The 21,932-nt window shown below is 38.2% G+C and overlaps 1 protein-coding gene across 1 annotated transcript in view; it reads left to right on the top strand.

The window, feature by feature from the left end:
- Positions 1-563: 563 nt before the first annotated feature.
- The window catches only part of OSBPL6 (oxysterol binding protein like 6), a 96,551-nt gene continuing 75,182 nt past the window's right edge, over positions 564-21,932 (top strand). The window contains exon 1 of the mRNA XM_063318129.1: positions 564-769. The gene's annotated coding sequence lies outside the window, so the exon portion shown is untranslated. The remainder of the gene's footprint in view (positions 770-21,932) is intronic.

The following is a 21,932-nucleotide window of genomic DNA, read 5'->3' as shown; positions in this document are numbered from 1 at the left end:
ACAGTGTTATTCATTTAGTTTTAATTTAGATCATGTGCCCAAACTCATCTTTCTGCTGCTCTGCAATACACAGAACAGGCTCTACATTACCTTTATATTACCCAACTGCACGTAGGTATGAGTAGATGTAACATGTATGTAATATTCTAAAGCCAATGGGATATTTCTACGATCGCTTTAAGGGAAAAGAAAATGAGGGGCATTTCTCCAAAGCGATGACATACTCCTTTGTAAAGGGCCGGGTACTCCAGTATCCTTTTAAGGAGAGCTCGGAAGGGCAGCGTCCCTTTCTGGCATTTCTGAGCACACCCACGCGCGTCGCCATCCCTTAAGACCCGCTGAAGGAGAGGAGAAAGGGGCCTGGCGGGCGAACCTCGCTTGCTTGCTTCCTCCCGCTCGGCTTGGGAGGATGACTTAGCACTGAATCCCACTCCGGCAGGCTCTACGGTTCCAGGTCTTGGCACAGCCCGGCCTGCCTTCTCCGAGCAAGACGGGCAGGCGGGAGCGCCCGCGAGGCGGCGAGACTGCACAGCCACGGAAGGGAAGAGGAAGGAGGAGAGGGCCCAGAAGCTGCCTTGAGGAGCCGCCGCGCGCCGCCGTCTTCGCGTGCTCTTCGCGGGACTTGGTCTGCTTCGCGAAGAGAAAGCGGGCGACGCCGCGACCCTGCCTTCCGTTTGGAGTAGCCGCCGCCGCTTTCCACGCGGCTCCATCCTTCCACCTCACGCGCCTGCATTTTCCTCCTGCAGCGTCCCGACCTCACTCAGCCCAGGTGGGTTCTCCCTGTCGCTTTCTTTCCCGGGGCTTTGCGCGGGAAATACCGGGGGGCGGCGAGGCTCCTTTCCCTCTGTTCATCGCCTTCTACGGCCCGGGGTGGGGGTGGAATCGAAGCGACACGGGGGATGCCACGGTTCCTTTCCGCCCCACATCCAGCCTCTGTCAGAGCGGCTGCCGGCTGCAGCTGGAGGGAGGAGAACTGATGCAGATAACGGGAGCGTCGTATCGCCGCAGAGCAGCACCGAGCCTGGTCCAGAGGCCGGCGAGGCGCTGTCGGGGTCTACGTTTGCAGACTTGACAATGGCTGTGTGCGGACGGGGACAGAACTGCGCACAGGCCGGCGAGCCAGACAACTGCGGCGGTCCAGCTCCATTCGGGATAGGCAGAGTAGCAGCTGTTAGGTTAGCTCATGTCCCTGTCCACACCCATCAGCCCGATCTAGGAAGAGGAGTAGGTCTGCGTACTTGGGCGCACGCCGTTGACTGTGGGGGAGGGGTGTATGTGCGGGCACGCGGGTCTGGGAGCCCACAGGAAAGTGCGGTTTGTAGTTCCCCTCATACTGCATGCTCATCGGTGCCAGTAGAAATAACGCTGCATTTTAAAACATAGCCTACTTTTTAAAATAACCAATTGATATGTGTCCTTAATTCTCTCATAAACTGATAGTAGTATGAAGGCAAAGAGTTTTCCTCCCGTTTTTGCAGTCAGTGCTGTGTACCCTGCATAGCACAAGCCGCTTCTCTGCATTAACTATGTCATCAGAAAAGCTGGGCCTGGGAAGGGTACTTTCCTTGCATAATGAGAAAAAAAGCTGCATGGTTCAAGGGAACTGAGCTGTGCTGTGATAAACCTATAAATGAAGCTTAAAAACATGGAACTGACATCAGAGCATGATGTTATATAACTCATTGGTGCTGAAATGGAATGAAAGTGCTTGGAAAGATCTTTTTGTGTTATCAGAAAGAAAAATCAGGAGGTTTTCCTTTACCTACAGTACCGTTTTGAAATATGTGGCCAGTGAATTGTTCCTGCGCGTTGGAGAAGAGGAATCCCAAGTTTTGATAACAGAGTAGACATGCTAAAGTATCTTCTCAGTCTCTCTGATTTTATTAATGAGGGAAACTTATTTTACGTATTTTTAATCTGCTCAAAGTTGTGCAAAACATTTAATAGTTCACATGATTTAAAGAATGTTTTACCGGTGCTAATATGCTATGTGGTAATATTAAATGCTTCATTTTCACTTAAATATGATGGTCAAATTGCCATGTTGCCACTTAACATTCTTAATATTTCTACTGGGTTATAGCAATATGGTAAATGCAACAAGAATATCTCTGCTGTATTTTTCATAGTGAAACAAAATTCCAAGGTCGTACAACAACCTGCAATGTAGCTTTCATTTAGCAATCTGTCATCTGTAAGAAAAGGTGCTTGAGCCACCTTGGAAGATTATATTTACAGTGCTGCTTGAATGGACTCTGAAAATAAATGAATATACTGTATAGCTTAAGTGCCACATATTTTTTAAAATACTGGCAGTGAGTTAAAGGTGCTAAAAAACTGGTTAAATCATTGACTAATAAAAAGGACAGTAGAAAACTCCAGTGAAAATCTAGCATCTCATTGCAAGGCTGATAATGGTTGTTACTCTAAGTTATTGGCAATAGGATGTCACTAGCTAAAAGATAAAGCAATTCTTAATATCATGGCCCTCTTTGGCTTGATTTGAAATAGTAGTGAAGCATTACGTGCATAGGATATGTATTTGCTCATATATCCAAATATATCCTAATTTCAGTGTTGTTTCACCAAGTGATAATATCCTTGACTTTCAGAAACTGAATTGGAACAGGGAGGGAGCAGATTAAGATGAAGTTGCCAGATCATTTTATTTCAGGATAAATTGATGCAAGTAGGAAACTTAAATGCACATTGTGGTTCTGTGCCGGAAAAAATCAAAATATGTGTGCTGAGGAGAATGGAAATGAAAATGCTGCTACCATAGTTTGTCTATCTCCATCCATCTATAACATTTTTAGGTAGTTGTAGCATTTATTTTATTTATTAAATTTATACTTCCCATCTCACTATAAAAGTGACTCTGGGCAGCTTACAAATAAAAGTTATAAAACCATTCTAAAAATAGAAAAAGTACAAAAATAGAAGATAAAAGAGGGAAACTAAAGGCAGAGAGAGTGTCTTTAAGCAACCAACCGCCCCCAGGGCTGCCTATCATTCTTGGATCTCTAAGCTAGTTGGCAAAGCCAGGTCTTGACGCTCTTCCTGAAGGCCAGAAGAGTGGGGGCCAACCTCACCTCAGGGGACAAGATGTTCCACAGGGCGGGGGCAATGACAGAAAAGGCTCTCCTCCTCAACCTGGCCAGTCGGAATTCTTTAGTGTGACTCTTTTCCATAATTGACAAAGGAGTTAAGGGGAGGGTTGCACACTGTATGATGCTACATACAGAGTTTATTGGTGCTGTCATTGCAGGAAAGTGAGAATGTTGCTGCCTGATTGCCATTTTAATGGTCTTTGTGATGGAATGTAAATGTTTTTTTCTTAAATTATAAATGTTTGTTTGATTGAAATGTTTTGCTTCTGAGCAATTCCCTCCAATATTAACTGTTAATATTTGTGCACATGCATGTTTATAATTATTAATATGTGTTTAAATTATATACTCGTGTGAGGGTTATAATTTAAAATAAGTGGGTTATTTCTTTTCTAAACCATTTCAGAGTGTGTTAACCCACTTGCAGAATGTACTGAGAAGTTAAAATTTAATTTTGTATGGAATGCTCTTAGAATATATAACTAGAATGAGAACATGGATTAAACATACATTAACAACATAACTCATTAAATAAGTTAAAACTAAAATTAAAACACTACCTGAAAGTAAAGACAATTGAAGTTGCTGGAATAACTTTTTATATTATCATTTGCCATTTAAGAAATACATAACTGCAATTTCCTATGCATGAACTGAAATCAACATGTATCACATTAGTGTTGTGTGTGAGTTTCTTAACAGAAAGGCCAAAATATGAGCAAATGTGCATGTTTGTTTATTTACTTATTTTATTAGATTCATGTCCTGCCTTTCCTTCTAGGAGAGCCAGTTTGGTGTAACAGTAGTGGTTATAGCTACTGGATTAGAAGCTGGGGGACTGTGAGCTCTAGTCCTGTTTTAGGCACAACGGGTGACTTTGGATGTGTCACTCTCTCTTAGCCTTAGGAAGGCGGCAATGGCAAACCACTTCTGAAAATCTTTCCAAGAAAATTGCATGGATGTCTTCCTGCATTCACCAGGAATCAGGAGTGATTTGATGGACCATGGATTTCCTTCAGGAGCTGAAGATGCATTCATAGGGTTTCTTCTCCCCATTTTTCTCTACAACAGTCTTGTTAGGTAGGTTGGGCTGAGAGACAGAGAACAGCCCAAGTCCAGATTTTTTTTTTTTTAGTAATCCACTAGTCATTTGATCTGGCTGTATTTCTTAATGCCTTCATATATTTCTTCTTCCTTCTTCTAGAAATAATCCCCTTTACCTTTTGTGATTTCCTGTAAATTAGTATTTAATCTTGTTTTCCATTATGGATGCCTGCTGGAAAAAGAGAAAAAAAGAAAATAGAAATACCAACTTTTTGGTGGCAAGGGAGAGGCAAAATGAGAGATATTAACTCTGAGGTAACTTTATAGTAAAATAGCTTTACAGATTGAAAACTGAGTAATAGAAACATATATAGAATAATAAAGAGCAGGAAATATGGATTGCATCCTTTTATGTCTATGGCTATAGCACTATAACCAAGAAATACATTACTGTTTAGAACATAGAAAATCAACACAAGGATTTTATTATGCATGCTGGTTTTTTAGTATTTGTTAGGGACTGGCTTTGAAAATTTTACGATTGTTTTCCTAGGTTTGTGCCATGATGCAGAAGAAAAGCTTTAACATTAAATGCTCTTAAAAAGCAACTGCTTTTGATTTATAATAAAAAGGCTTTCAGTTTTAGTGTTTCCAAAGTCAACTGTTAATATTTTGCAATATGCAATAGCATGTTGGAAACTTCCTTTGCCCAGTGTTCTATTATCCTGAGAACTCTGAGACTAACTGAAAGTAGATTAGATGATTATTTTCTTGTTATAAACTAGTTTACTTAATAAGTTAGAAAATATTTATGATAGCTTCCTTCTCCTACATTAACTAATGTAATTTATTTATTGCTTTTTATAAAAACAACCTCAGAATTTAACATCAAAGCTGAGAATATAATAAAAAACTTAGCAATACAGTAAGGGTTCAGAATGATTAAGAACAAAATTCAGCATGTAAAAGAAAAAGCAACTTTTGGGGGGAAGGAGTTCTGTGAATGGATAATACTAGGGAAAATAGCCTTTTCCTGATTCCTCTCCATCTTGCCTCTGTTAATGAGAACATCATCAGGCCTAGAGATTTCCAAGTTCTGTTCCGTGTGCCACGAGCCTTTGCTTCCTGTGCCTGATTGACTACCTGTACAATTGTGTAATTCGTTGCTTTGCATATTGATGATCTCAAATTCATCCCTAGCATCTCTGGGTTGAGCTAGAAGAATGTCTGCCTAAAATACTGGAGAACCAATTCCAGTCAGTATCAAGTAGACTGAGGCAGAAAGCACCTTATGTTCCTATAGCAGAGTTGTCATCTGTTGCATTGCAGCTATGCAGGATGAGCAATGAGGCTGTGACCCTGTGGACTTACTTCTCAAGCTGTGTCTCAGCAGATAATGGAAAGAATATTTCAGAAATGAAGCGTATAGATCAACTATTTGCATATTCCTGAATTTTAAAGAAACAGATCAAAAGCATACTTTTCTGCATTTCTGTAATTACTGAAGTCACTTGTTCTGTCTGTCATACACAACAAATGGATGAGATCATTTGTCCATGTAAGAAGGGATGTTACAAGGGATGGGTGGGGAATTTTGTTTGCTCTGTCTCCCTTTTCACACTGAAGATGTTGCCTAGTCTGGCAACGAAACGTCTGCAAGAAAACAACAAGGCTCAGAGCACCAAGGACTCCACAGTTCAACCCTGAGCTACAAATATTAGCTTCAAATGTTACAAAAAACAAACTCGGTTAGCTCCCCAGATCCTTTTATCAGGTTCAGTGTTACCCACGTATAAATAAAACAGGGAGATGAGAGGAAAAAGACAACTTGGCTTGATACTAAAGCCACTAAGTCTTCATTTATTATTTCCAGTTTTAAAATGGAGAGGTTTGCAGATAATCTGTTGATACTGTATATAACACAATTATGATTAACTGAACCATAATTTACTGAATTACTCTAATTGCTGGTGTTCAAACAATCCAGCCTCAAGGTCAGCTGACTAGTCTAGCATGTTGTGGTATCAGGGTTTCATTTGTGGCAGGAGATTCTGAGGGAGATCTGTCCATGTACTGACAAACACAGTCTCAATGCTCCATGAAAATCTCTGAGAATCTTTTAGGACCTATTGGAGAAGGAGCAGGGTGGCCTGAGACAGAGCCATGCTTGCAGGCATTCCAGCTGGGGTGAAGTGCTGCATCTGTTCCTGGAGATCACAGGTGGAATAACTTGTGCTGTGGTGGGACTTTCGGAAAGAGGCATCATTGGAGTCCTGTGGGTACTGTGTGTGGGCCTGGTGTGGCAGACATTCTGCATGCCTGGATAAGAGGCAGACCTTTCTGAGGATTCCCTCCTTTCTGCTTCCAATAAAGAGGTGCAATTTCTGATACGTATTAGAACCCTACCAGCATTCACTGAAGACATAGACTTTGAGGGCCCAAAAGTGGGAAATTATAAATTTATCGATTATTTCATTTAATAGAATAATATAATCAATTAAATGTCAGCCATATACGGATGTATGATTAATTTTGAAATCTAAAATAGTTTTATTTAGAAATTGAGGATTATTTCCTTCCAAACTTCATTATTAGATATAATTCATTTTTAACAAGTGAAATCTTACAGTGAAATCTGCAGTGAAATCTTACATAATAATTAGGTGGTTCTTTCACTATTTCCTGAGTAGGTATGGCTGTTTTATTAACTCTTTTCTCTATTTGCCTATTAGGTTACAGATGGCTCTATGAAGCTACCACACACTTTTCTGTCCCCAAGATTTGCTGGGGTAAAATGACATGAAAGTTGCACATAATGAGTAGGACAAAGTGGAGAGAATTAGAGTTGAGTTTTCACTTCTGTACTATCGGTCGTTGCCATCATAAACCTTTTTTTCATTGCCTCTTGCATGTGATAAATTTCTGACAGACATTTGCTATGTAGATAATGCTGTCATGTAATGCCAGGCAATCCCTCAGGAAACATTTTATCTCTAACTAAAATGCAGAAGAGTAGAGAGAGGCAGTGGCTTCACAAGTCCAGTGTCTTCTACCTCCAGGCTAAATGCAAGTATATAGTAACTATGAGTCATTTCTGTTTCTGAGGTGTTTGCCTACTTTGTTTCCTTGCTGAAATCTTTGCAAATATGAACAATACGTATCTTTAGCTATTCTGTAAACATAATTTCAGTTTTTTCAGACTTGAGAAGTCAGCTGTAGCCCCTATTTCCTTCCCTGGTGTATTTTCTCTGTCCCATAATATATCAGCCATACCCCAGATTCATGTCTCGTGTTCCAAACCTCCTCTTCCCACCCCAAAAAGCAGAATCAAATATTTCACAATCTCTGTGGCCAGAAGAAAACAGCCAAACTAATTTTGTCACCAAAATATGTCATCTAATTTATGCTAATAAGAAAAACTATACTACTGTTTTAATTTTAGAGGTAGAGTCCTCTGATAAAGGATTGGGAGTAATGCTGAAGGCAGTACAGAATAATTGCATGATTGAAAGGGAGCTATCTTTGTTGATACAATTGATCCTGCTTTTAATACAAGGTTGTTTTCATTTACAAATCATGATGCATTAAAAATGTTCTGTTTTTTAAATAAAAATACATGTGGATTAGAATCTTCTGCTCAGGGATTGGGGCTAAGGATTTTACTTGGAAGCAAGTATGGCACATAATATCTCTATTATTCATTTTCCCAGTTTTGAGGAATAATGTTTAGAGTTCTTCACAACCTTTGGTTTTCACCATGCTGAATTATCAGTCTAGTGTCATGTGCAGACTTCATCATTTCACAATATCCTACAATGTATTCTCCTTTCAAATCTTGAAATATTATATTCAGTTCTGCATGGTGAGACTATCTGAGGTCTCTTATTTGCGTTTGCATTAAATTCTACAGGTTGCAAAACATACTCACTTGAAAATAAGTGTGCTAAAGCTATTAAGTCCTAAATGCTTGTGTGTGTCTATCCTACTAGTAGCTGGAGAGGGAGAATATGCTATATGATTTGAATATTACATCTTTGATTTTGATCGGACTATACTATGCATTTGTTAAAAATATGATGCTTTGTTTTTTGTAATATCCGTAATATCTATTTTATCTTTATTTTTTATGTTTTATTGATTTTATTTTAATTTCTATGTTTGTTGTGAGCCTCCCAGAGTCGTTGAGAGTCTGGCAGCATATATGTTTAACAAATTGTTGTTGTTGTTGTTACAACATCAATACCTACAGTCAGTAAGTAATACATAATGATACTGATTTGAGCTGTTGATAATGCAGCATTGGAATTCTGATGTAATAAATAATCCTTATGTACTTTTTATTATATTTGGCTAGATTTTAGAGGAATTCTTTGTTTTCCTTGAAGAATCAAATATATCTCAAAGATGAGATCTATATAGTATTCTGTTTCTTGTGCTGTTGAAATGTCTGAACACAGAAAATTTGAAGATTCCTGAGTCATGGTAATGCAGTAAAGAAAACAAGGATGCTTGTTTCACAAGAATTTGAAAAAATAGCTATGCACTTGTATGATTCAGATAGGCTCAGATTGCTATTTACTATTAACATACTCTGTATAAGAGTGGCCTGGAAGGAGCCTTTGCAATCAAGTTAGGATTTGAGGCAAATCATAGCCTACTCCTACACCTGAATCTGAAAGCTACATGCACTTTCTTTGAAAACCAAATTTATATACCAAGCAAGGATACAACAATATACAAAAGACTAGTTCTGGGCGCCTTTCTATGATCAGGTGAGATGTGAGGAGCAATTGCTTGGAAGTGGTCTTCTCGGTGGTGGCCACCAGCTGTGGAGTGCCCTCCCCAATGACAGAACCTGATACCTACTTTATTGTATTTTCAGCTCCAGGTAAAGATTTTTTCATTTGCTCAGGCTTTCTTTTACATCAGCATACTTTAAATTTGTATGCTGCAATCAGTTGTATAAATCAGTATCTAATGTTTATGTTATTATTTATATATTAAACTTATGTATGTTTATATTGTTGTTTATTATTTATATATTAAACTTAAATATGACACTGCCCTGACTGAACCCAAAATTTTAAATATATTAGCTATGAATACACGACCTGTATGTTTTTCTTAGTTGTTTAATTTCTTTACAACCTTCTGTTTACTTTTTTTTTCTGTTTGCTTTTTTGTCTAAATAAAAGCAAAGAATCTGCAAATGTTTCATTTTTAAAAAATCATAATTTATTATATTCAATGCAGGGCAATCAGTTCTCTGTTAAAAGTCAGCAAGTTACACTAAGTGGGGGATAATACTGTAGCAAGCACAGAAGTGTAAATGAGGTAGGAGATGCATACTTTGGGGTAAACCATAATTTAGTGTTATATCTAGAAGATTAACTCAGTTTTTTTGTAGAAGGGAAAGGGGCTAAATGGATATTATATTTCTAGCCTAAACAAACCAAGCAAGATCTTTGGCAGATTTTTTTTTGGGATGTCAGCTCTAGGAGCGGATTTTTTTCAGCTTTAACAGTTTGAAAGATATCAAAACTGAGTATAAATAAAATATTTGAATAATGGAAGAGTGATTATAAATGTTCTACTAGTAAATGATTCTGGAAGAGAGAGAGGATTCTTGTATTAGTTATGAATAGTATTTATCCTGTGTTGCTGCTTACTTTCAGAAAAAGCAGCCTTTTCTAGATAGGTAAAATATGATGTTCCCATATGGCAGAGGCAAGAGGCTACTTTTACACTAAAGGGGTTTCATGGATTCTTTGTTCCCTGATCATGTAATACATCTAACTGCTGGTATCTAAGTGTTGATAGAAACCTGATCTCACTAAGGACTGTTTACTTTTGATTCTGTGGCACATCTACTATGGCAACTTGACATGTGTTTGTGGTCACATGGTGTCAGATTTTCAGCTTTATCAGGAATTTCCAAGGTGTTTGAAAACTGCCTCATTCTTAAGGCACTTTACTCAATGGGAAATTCAATAATGGAAAAGAACCTCTCTGGAAGACGTACCTCCTAAACTACTTTTTTATGTGTGTGTGCAGTTCATAGCTATAGGCAAGCAGTTCTCTTCATTTTGGCACAGTGAAACCTTGATTTAATAGGCCTTGTTACAATAAACATTGCATATGACAGAGATTTCTGCAGTGATTTACATCATTTGTGTAATTATGTCTTTTATATCATTTACATAATGATTTTCATTATACGAATTATATAACTTGTCATGATGATGTATTTTGGGATGATACTGGTGAATAATGAATCCCCCTCAATCTGATTATTGTTAAATGAGTTTCACTGTACTTTCCCTGTACTGTGTACAGTAATATCTATTCAGATGATGATAGTGAGGGCTGATGGGAATGGGAAGTATCCCACCTGAACAGATTTTGTACAGCAGGATATACCACAGAAGAAAGGAGGGTACCAAATTCAGTACTTTTCTTCAGGTACAAAGAAGATAAATTTTTGCTCAGTATATTTTGAATTTGTGAATAAATCCTAAATGCTAGTTAACGATGATGTATGCTCTTAATTACTTATACGTGGCTGCTTCAGCTTGTAGAAGCAACTAAGAATTTTGAAATATTTCCCATTATTGCTTTACTGGGATGTATGAACCAGGATTCCTGATTTGTTTCTCTTAAGCAAGAGAGGAATATTAAACTAAGAATAAACTTCTTTTTGGGAAAGGAATAAGAGTTTCTGGTTCCTATGTCACAGAATCATGCCACTAAAATTTCAAAATAGTAATTTCCAGTGGCACATTGTTTCTCAATTTTGAATATTTTAAAGCTTAACCCCAAGGCTTAATACCCATACTGTATGTCCCTGTGGACCAATTTGTATGTACCTATGGACCAATTTCTCAGAAAATGGAAAAAAAACCTAAGTATTTCTGCCTTGTGAACTTTTGGTGAAATCAAGTCACTGGCAGTGCCCTCTTTATCTTTCAGAGGCTGAAAAAGATTAAAGGAAAATGCAAGCCTTAGGAGTGAAAAAATGCATTTTCTGTAACTCGGGACCAGCACGCAAACGGCTTTCCTATTTTCCCTCCCAATTACATGTAAAAATAGTGGGAGGGGGATTGATCATGCAGACCTACCTCTTGATTTTTTTGAAACCCCCCCCCCCCCCATGAAATTGTTCTTGCCAAATGGACACATGGTTGATGCCAAGGGAAATATCAGAGGCTGCAGGGGTATCCACCGATACCATGTGGCATAACCCTAATACGACATCATGGGTAAAATTGGTCAATCCCTTTCTACCGTTGCTTGCATAAGTTCTAATGCAAGCTCTTGCTCACAAGTTCGTCTTTTTTTGTGTTGCAGTCTAAAACGCCCTTCTTGAGCAAAGTATATTCTCTAAATTTTAGAATGGTTCCTTTAGGCTTCAGGCTAGTTTGGGTGAACATAACCATATGCAGTCCACCTATGCTTTGATAGCTGGGATCTAGTGGTGCAGGTGCATAATTTTAGACTCCAAAATTAATGGTCCTGTAGGGGATGCCTTCTTTATCCAACGTCTCTATTATTCACTCACTTCAAATTGTGAACATCTAGTTTTGTACACTTAGACAAGCCAGTTTGGTAGTGCTGAAGGCTTCAGGCTAGAAGCTGGGAGACCATGAGTTCTAGTCCCACCTTGGGCCCAAAGCCAGCGGGGTGACCTTGGGGCAGTCCCTCTCTCTCAGCCCTAGGAAGGGGGCAATGGCAAACCACTTCCAAAAAACCTTGCCAAGAAAACTGCAGGGATGTGTCCAGGCAGTCTTTGAGAATCGGACATGATTGAATGGATTAAAAAAAAAAGTGCACTTAGGGATGCTTTTGTTCTGTGTGGGCCCTGAACATCTGTCTTAGAGTAGTGTTGTTTATTTCAAAGGGGAATGCAGATAAAAGGAGATAAATTCTTGGGTAGGTTGCCCTGATCTCCCAGAAATAAGAATAGGGTCGTTAACCTTGGCAATATTGCTTCCTTTTTCATCCTCTTTGTGCTTATGCTGAAAAAACCTGCTATTTCTCTGTGGTACAGAGAGTAGGGCCCTCTTAGCTAACCTTGACCTTCCCAAGCATCTGGCCAAATTGTCATTGTATAGTGGTCACTGTGGCAGAGTGCTGGAAAGCGTTTGGCCCAAGAGATCAGAAAAATCACACACCAGGCATTTCTATAAAAATAAATGTATTTACAGAAAGCACAAAAACATATTTTACAAGCTTGTGCATTCACACAGGCTCAGAGAGGACTGGGAGGAAGGCTGTGTAGAAAAGAAACCGAAACTAACAAGCCCAGGCAAATACCTCTCCAGGGCAATTAAAAGCTTTAACTAATATGGTCATGCCTTTTCACCTCCAAAACTAAGGATACTTAAGTTTGACCTTCTGACTCTGCCAGAGTGATTTGTTACAATAGTAACTTAATGGCTTGCTCCTTACAAAAAACAAGGAAATGCCAACAGTCGCATCTTGTGAACCTTGATATATCCAGATGAAGGTGTTCAAAATGTAAATTCCCTACTCCGTGTTTATGTATATTTCCATCTGAGGGAGTTAAATATATTGACAGGTTTTTCTTTTCTTTATGGCCAGGAGCTTTAAGTAGTTAATTTACAACTGCTCCTGGAGGGAAAAAAAAATGTGAATAATAGATCATACATAATTTCTTTGATCCCAGCTATTGGTTGGTACCAGTTGGATGCTGTAAAATCCCTTGGAAGTTAATTGTCCAGCCTGATTCTGACAGAACAGAGCAGTTCATAGGACTTGATACAAATTTCCTTTGTAGCTGTGCCCAGATCCAGCCTAGGTTGCAGAAATAATCGTTTCAGTTAGCATAGCTGCTTCCCTCCTGACCCTGCCACAGCTATTCCTTTTTATACTTAAATGGAAGAAGCCCCTTATCTAGGCTCTTAAGGGCAATCCTAGAGCATGTGTATTGGCATATCCTGTGCTTTGGTATTCTCTAAGAGGATATTAAAAGTTGACAGTGTTAAGTGGATCTGCATAGTTTTATTTGATTGTCAAGGACAGTATCATCATGTTTTCACTAAACTTGTTTTCTTCTGTCTTTGAACAAGTCATTCCTGCTTGAATCACTGCAACAAAAATGAATTCCTGGGAGCAAAGTGTCCTTTGTATATTAGTCTGAAACCCAGTTCCAATGCAAGTAATCTAAACTCAGCACATTCTGAAGATTTTTTTTAACCAATTAGAAAGGTAAAAAAGATCTCTGAGTAGTTTTGCAGAATCACTGAAGTAGAGAGTCAGTCTTCAGAGTAAAGGATAACGTTAGGCTTTCCTCTGTTAAAGAATATTTGGGCTCATCAGTGCAAAATTCCACCTTCTGCCCTCTTTTAAAGCTATTGACTATTCTAATATTTACACTCCTTTTCTGATTTGCAAAAACTAGGATTTTAAATTACTGATTGACAATAGATTGTTAATGGAGATGTAAACATACACTCTAGCTAAAAGATGTGGGATTTGGCAAGATCTTCTCTGCAGTTACAGCAATCAACCTAGACATCACAACTACATTAGAAACAATTCCCCACAGAATTATCCTAATTGTACCACATAAGGATTTTGTGCAGTGATGGAAATCTTAACAGTGATTGCTTGGCATGCTGTAATAATAACCTGTGCTTAAGCATCACAATTGCCAGAATGACCTTCATCAAGCTTAGGAAGGAAATCTTGTTTGCCCAGCATCCCAGAATAATTAGGAATGGTTGCTGGAGCAACATACCATCCTCATTGAAATACCAGAGGTACAGCCAAAGCATTCAGTGGAGCGTTGCAGCTAAAATAGTAAACAGCTTCAGAAGTCACACATTTTTATCAGTTATGCCAGAATTTTTTACATTGCTTTTTTTCATTTATTCTGTTTAATTGTTGAAAGTTCTCTGAAGGACTGGCAAATGTAGCAAACAAGGAAGGAAAGAGAAAAATTACTTGAAAGTAAGTTCTAGTGAAATTAATAATATTTGACTGTAGGAAACTATTCATTGAGCTTTCAATTAATTACAAAATATTTACATATAGTGTGAGAATCAAGGAGTAGAAGTAGATTGGAACTCTACAAATTGCTTAAAGCATCCACAAAATATAAGTTGATACATTTTTGTGCCTTGATTAAAACACATGCTTGTTCTGGTGGAGGGTTTTTCAGATAATTCATTATGCCAGCGTTTAGGGGGCTCAGTAAATTGGCCCAACAGCCTCCCCAATCCTATATGCTCATTTTTGTTTCATATTGTCATCTTGCTTTCCTCCATTAGGTATATACTCTTGATTCTTCCTCTTTCTCCCCTTCTCCCAACAGGTAGTGAGTGGCATTGTTATTATTATTATTATTTAAATAAAAATAGGTGTGTGGCTCTGAATTTGAACCTATCAAGTATGGGACCTATCAAGTGTGGGACCTTAGCCTAGGGTAAGTGGTACCCCTATATAATGCCCAATTTAAGAGACCATGCTTATATTTCTATTATATGAATATGTGCTAAATATTTGCCTTTCAATGGCAAGAGAAAATCTGGCACTGTTTGAATTGAAGCAGCCTCAACTCTAGGATTACATATATGTGGGATGTGCTATGGTAAATAAAGAATAACTCTTGCATTGGCTTATAATTGTGTCTCTATATGCCTGCCATCCTTTTACGTTAAACCAGTCATGTTGCCACATTATTTCCCAGGATGAGTTGCAGATTCTCAGTAATCCATAATACTGCAGTCATCCTTGTAAAATATAGCATGAATTCTGTTGGGCTGAACACAGTGGCCCTGAAAGCCATTATAGAAGTGTTCTCTTTGTCTTGAATGCTGAGCAGGTTTTTCTCCTTGACAAGAAAATCAGAGTTTTTGCTTCTGAGCCATTTCTAAGAACCAGTGATGTACTGGGCAGTACTCAACTTTGCTAGGTAGCCAGCAATGCTGAATTAAAATAACATCTTTACAATTATAGAGGCCAAAATGCTGTGCATGTTTGATTGAGAGCAAGTTGGTTTAAGTTCCTTTAGAATTAGTATAAACAGGGCTCTGAATTGAAAATTACCTCCTAGCAAAGATATACAGCTTTCATAGGGCAGTACCAGCCTTGTAGCAGTACCAGTACCAGTCAGGGACAGCATTGCAAAAGGGGGCAAGGCCACATCAAGAGATTTTAAAAGGTAGGGGGAAAATTGAATTAAATGATTCTAGTTACATTACTCTTCAAAGTTTATTGAACTGCTGCATTGTAACAAAAGAACACAAATGGATTGTAAACGCTATCTCATCACATCTCTGTTGAGTTTACACACACACACACACACACACACATTGTATGTATCTATATATGCAAAAAGAAAACAAAAAGAAGCCTCACCCATTCATGTAATATTATAGAATTAAATTAATATTTAACTCAGTTTCATTAACAGTAGGAAAAAGGGGAAAATAAACATGCAGACTGGTCTAGGCAGTTTACAATTCTAAAAGGCCACTGAAGGCATTCCTAGTGATAAAATGTCTATTCAAAGATAGAGACCTTTTTATAATTGATTATTATTTTAATTCCAGGCTTAAACTAAACTAAGAGGTAGGTAAAGGTAAAGGTTTCCCTTGACATTAGGTCCAGTTGTGTCCGACTCTAGGGGGCGGTGCTCATCTCTGTTTCAAAGCCGAAGAGCCGACGTTTGTCTGTAGACACTTCCGTGGTCATGTGGCCGGCATGACTAAACTAAGAGGTATATGAGCAAAAAAAAAAAAGAGGGACATTTCTCTCACACATATTCTCCCACTTGTGATTGTGATATGGGAGGCAGTAGGCCAAAGCTGAAGAGTTTTGGTGGACAACTGAATCTGGGGAGCAGTAGGAAAATGTTTTATCTATGGTTTGCCTGATAGCTGAAATTCCCCAAGGTGGCCTTGCAGACTTCTAGTTTTGGAAAAGAGGCCTTCTTTAATTTTAGATTTGTTTAGAAATTGTGCAAAATCATCACAGCATTCTAAACCCATGGATGTAGCAGTTTTTCACCATAGTGTGCAAATTTAATTCCTTTTGGGCAGAAGAACTTTGAGTGGTGGGATACATGCTCATTATGCAAAAGGCCCTAGGTCTGAATCCTGCAGTCTTTAGTGGAAAGGTGCCAGATATTGGACTGGGGGTGGCTGGGGGTGGAATCTTCTGCCTGAGATCCTGGTGAGCATCAGCCCATCGGAATAAACCATAATGAGCTTGATGGTCAAGCATTTGTTTGGAGTAAGACGTGCTAGCTTTTACTATATTTATCACTGTGTGAGCAAAGTGCAAGATTCATTTTAAGCACTGAAGCAAACAGATAAAATCCAGGTAAGTGTGCTTTATCTCACATCCTCACGGGTCCTGGCTGATTCATATGGATATATTATAAACTAAAATGTAGAAAGGTGTTCCTGTTTGAAAGGCTAAGCAGAAATATTCTATCTGTAAATCTCTTTTATGAAACCCTTAAGACTGCAGTAATCTATAAAGTTGACAGACTCACTGAGTTGAAGTTTACTTGTGCTGATTGTTCATGCTTCCTTTCCTGTCTGCTTTTAGTATTAAGTTACAATTTGCTGGTGATACTTAAGAGGAATATCGGTTGTTTGCATGATTGTGTAATGCTTACTGTAATAAATTAAGCGGGTGAGGTGGGAACTAATGGTTCCCCCACTAGAGAAAACTGCTACGTCTACATAGATTAGGTGTCTCTTGGGCCAGCAAAACAATGACCAAATGTCCATTGATTTAGAGAGGTGGAAGGAAGAGATGTAGCTTTGAAATCCTGGAGTACAGACCTACAGCTCTGACCCCTGTGCACTGTAGTAGGTAGATCTCCCATGCAAATCTTGCTTCATTTTTGTTTGCAGGAAAGAAACTCATTTGTCTGTACCAGGTCAGTGAATATTTTGCCAAATAAGTCAATTCTGGATAAGGGGTTACTGTCTAAAGAGTCAAGATTTCCTGCTGTGCCTGTGGGAAGCCTAATTGCTTGTATGATTGTTACTTGGCAACTGCTTTGTATTTATTCTGTTGTGTTTAATATACCAGTGATTTAATGAATTTTAGTCCCTTCATGGAATTCACTGGGAGGAGATTCAGTCACTATAATCTTTGTTTAGAATGGAGAATATGATCATTCAATAATAATAATAATAATTTGCTTTCTTTGTTCCCTCGTCCAACTCATTTAGTCCTGCTATGGCCTACTTAATCGTTTCAACTGAGTGATTTGATTTCATATCTGTCATGAGTAAGGATGGCGAGCAGGGGGCTCCCATCCAGACTGTCAAGCGCATGCGTAGCACTGATGAATTGTTCAGCCATTCAAAGAGACACAGATCGGGACCGCCTTAACCCTTGGGGGTTATATGTCTGGGTTTTTCCCACGCTTCTTCAGTTTGTTAGGATTCCTGTTAAGTACTAGCAATAAATATTAGAGACCAGTTCCTTGTCTCAGTGTGTTTCCTGGTTGTTAGGACAATATCTCTATTTTAAAATATTATTGTAGAAGCTGCATTATGAGTGTTATTAGACTCCAGGATAAAATCGGCGAGTATTTTTTTTTCTTGCAGTTTCTATTACTGTAATGGAAAATGGGCTTTCTGAGCCAGGATCTTTTAGCCATGGTTTTGGATACTTTGTCATTCTGTATGCAAACCAAGTGCATTGGTGAGTCACTGCCTCCTTGCAGATAGAGTAAAAGGTCTGGAAGCAAACCAATATCTTACACAAATTCTTCCTTGTCCTGAGTCATTCTTGCCTACCTCACTGGCAAAAATTACATTTTGCAATTTTGAAAACTTTGTTAGTTCCCTTGGAAAGGCATTCATTAATGAATTCCTGTCGCAAAGTTTTGATACTGATAATACCATTTGATCCATAGAATTATAGATTGTTAATTTAAAAACTTTATTGCCACAGTAATGCTACTAGGGCTTTGTATTACAGTACTGTATTTGAATTTACATTTGGAGATTCTGCTTACATGGTGCAGCCAATATAGGGTTGTACCACTTGGGCATTTATTGGAATTTTATTTATTTACATTAAAATTTATATCCTACTAGTGCATAACTGGCAGTTGGTGCAGCCAACAGTGACTAACAGTACAAAAGTAATTCAAAAGAAGAACAAAGCAAAAATTTAAAAAGATTAATTAACAAAAGGCAGGCAACATATTCAACATTTGTACTGCCTGTAGAATGAATGCCTTTTTAAATGGGGATGCTTCATCCAGCTGGTAAAAGATTACCAAAGAGGATGCCAGGATGACTTCTTGAGGCAGAGTGTTCCACATTTAGTTGTAACCATATTTATATCTGAATTGGAGAAACTGGAAACCATCTTTCGTTTCTTCGCTTTTATAGTTTCTTCTTTGTTCTATAGATATACTTTCTTGCTCTCCTATGTTTTTTACATTGTATTTTAACTATATACATTGAAATTGAATAAAGTTTTCATTTAAAAAAAAAAAGGAAAGCACTTTCTCGTGTTTCTAATATCCATTCCTTTGCCACAATTCAGACATAGCAAAAAGTTGCCTGCATCACTGAATGAAGTGGGCCATTTAACTCCTAATGCTGAATTCTGAGTTATTTTCCTGAGACTGAAATAAATACTAATTACAGGTTATTATTGATAATGTGAAATAGGCAGTCCAGTTCACTGTTATAATGGCTATAAAAAGAAGTTTGCATTGTGGCAGCTAAATGTGTCCTCTGCACATCTTTTGACCTTTAGAGTCTAAAGGTCAAAAGATGTGCAGAGTTTTTCTGAAGCTGCCAGAAGTTCAGCCATGCTTTGAATGAGGTCATAACTGCAAGATTAGGTTCCAGAGCACGAAGCAAGGATCCAAAGAGTTAGAAGTAGGTGGTAGTGTCAAAAAATAAATCACAAGTCTTCTAGATTACATAAAGAAGGTAAGACAAGAGTGTCTGTGTCATTATTTACAGCTAGTCCTCATTTAGTGACCACAGTTGGGACCAGCAATGCAGTTGTTAAGCAAAGCATCACTAAGTGAAGCTGCGACTGTGCTTATGATCTTACTTCAGCTTTCCTTTGCTGTACAGACCTGCAAAGGTTGTAGATGCAAGGATTGGTCATAAAGTTACTTTTTCATCACTGATGTAACTAAGCAAGTGGCTACATGAGGACTATCTGTATTTCATTAAATTTAGAGGCTGCCCAACTCCAAATGACTCTAGGTATCTTATACTTTAAAAAGTAAAGAAGAGTAAAATAAAGAAAAAGATCATACATGTCTGGAAAAAAGAAACCCAATGCACGAAAGAAAAAATGACGGTCATAGCAACCAACCTACTTTAGGGAGTGTAATGACTTGATAGGTGTATCCCAGGTGTTTTGTGACAGTCACTAAAGTATTTGGGCTGTAAAATCCCTGTCTTTTTATTGTGCTCTCATTTTCAGCCTGCCAAAAACTTATAAACACTATTTTTCACTGCCTTGTCCCTCTCATTCTCTTGGTAGATACCCTCCTGAATTCGTTTTCACTGATTATCAGTCAGTCTGTGCATTAAATAGTGCATAAAACCTGCTCCGGTCGCAAAGGACTCCTGGGCAGTGTACAACAACATACAAACCAAAACACATAATGACTGTCACACTTAATAAAACCCATCACAGGCAAAAGATGGAACTCAAGATAGGTGCCCACATCAGTCAACTGCGACCAAAGCCTTGCTGGAATAAAATAGATTTAATTTGTTTCCCAAATGTCAGCAAAGTGGGGGCTGCATGGATTTCTGGGGAGAGAGTATTCCATAGAGTGGGGCTACCACAGATGCTCACCATTTTATTAGGGGTGAATTTTAGGATGCATTTAATGAGGCACCATGTTCTTAGGGTTCCAGTTTATAACAGTAACAATGATAGCTCAGTTGGGTAGCTAATCCTTGATGCAGTTGATTCCTTCAGTCAGTTAGCAAGAATGGAGAGAAATCCCATCCCAAGTGATTTAGACAGGAAAGAGTGAAAGGAAAAATTGATCGATCAATCAAATCTAACCTGTTTATTTAGATACTGAACAGAGACAATCAAAACCTGCTAAATTCATATTCTGATCAACTGATCAGGAGTGGAAAGGTTTCTCTCTCAGGTGAGTTTTTAAAAGACAAGGGAGACCATTCCATTTTGTTTTTTATTATGCCTTCTCTCCCTTGGGAGGAGTGGAACATCTCTTTTCTGGTTGGTTCAAAGCCAGGGATCTGGAATTGGAGATCTAGGAAATATATAGCAATACAGGAATTAGTGGAAGCTTGAAGCAAATTAATTTTTTTTTGTTTTATGAAAAATGTTCTGAACTGTGGTGCTTTTGTTATCCAATGTTCTATTTGATTCTGCTTTTGTCTGTGTATTTGCGTGTTTCTGGCTGAGACAGTAGCTGTGGAGATAAAACTGGAACACCTCAATTGCTGTTTTTTTTCTTGCTCTTTGGTTTTCAACTCTTGTTCATGTCCTTAACCTTGATATACATAATAAAGACTTGCATTTCTTACTGAATTAACCTACTTAATCTGAACAGATTATAACTGCATACAGTCTCTCTGATCCCATTAAACTACAAAAAGGACGGTGGAAGCAGGAGGTTTTATGCCTCCAGAGTAAACCTGTGCAGAGAGAAAGAGTTTCTTGGGAATAAAGTAGATAGTAGCAGCATTCATCAAGTAGGCTTTCTTGAGGAATTGTGGGAGGATACAGGACTGTGACTGATGAATCTAGATAATCCCTTGTGGAAGTCAGGTGGCTCAGTCCATTACATCTCTCTGCATGCATGTGCTTTACATTAATTATCACTAGGCATACCATACCTTTGCTACAAAATCAGAAAGACTACTAGAGTTTTCTGTATTCCCTTTGTTGCCATCTAGTTGTTCTCCATATTTTTGCATTAATATATCTATTAATTACTGTGTTCAGACTAAATCGACTCTTGAAATAAACCATGGTAAATTATGTAAACTTACCATGAACCTAGACAAAACATTGTCAGTTACACCAACTATTTAATTGTTATGTAGATGCATAGTCCCAAACCCCTGCCTATCTATAATTTAATATGAAAATTCACATGCAGAGTAGCTTTTGCACACCAGTATCCTATGGCTGATGAAGACTATTTGTAGAAGACCAGAAATCATAATGATGAAATAAAATCTTGCAGTACATACTGTACTACATGCAATGTTATTCATTCTCCTGTCCATTTAGGTTTGCTCCTGTACTCATTCATTGTATGTTTGTTTTAGAGAGCTAGTGTGGTACAGTATTGCCTTTAAGACTGGAATTGGGGGAGATCCAGGTTTTACCTTCACCTGTGGAAATATAGTGGGCACTGACACACACACACACTTTCTCTGTCATCTCAACCTATCACACAGGGTTGCTGTTTTGGGGATAAAATGGAGCTCATGTGAGATCTAAATCAAATCAAATCAATCAATAATCTGCTTAGTCTTTGCATATTTTCGTAGGCTGCATAATGTTTCTAATCTCTGCATCTTGAGTTGATAATTATGTCATAATGTCTTACCATTTTCTTCAAGGAGAAGTCCAGTTAAGAATACAAAACTGGTCTGGATTTTTTAAAAGGGCAAGACCCAGAGTACATCCGCTTCTATTGGTGAATTAGCTGTTTTAATTAGCACTGATGTTGCCTTTTTAGATTTTATGGTACTGTAATGAGAATTGCTGCATCTATGCCGTTCCTATGATACTTAACATGGTATTTTCTTAACA

The sequence above is a fragment of the Candoia aspera genome, chromosome 1, assembly GCF_035149785.1.
Source record: "Candoia aspera isolate rCanAsp1 chromosome 1, rCanAsp1.hap2, whole genome shotgun sequence".
In the NCBI taxonomy this organism is placed as follows: domain Eukaryota; kingdom Metazoa; phylum Chordata; class Lepidosauria; order Squamata; family Boidae; genus Candoia; species Candoia aspera.
The sequence above is the reverse complement of the archived record's forward strand: the minus strand, read 5'-3'. Positions and strand labels throughout refer to the sequence as shown.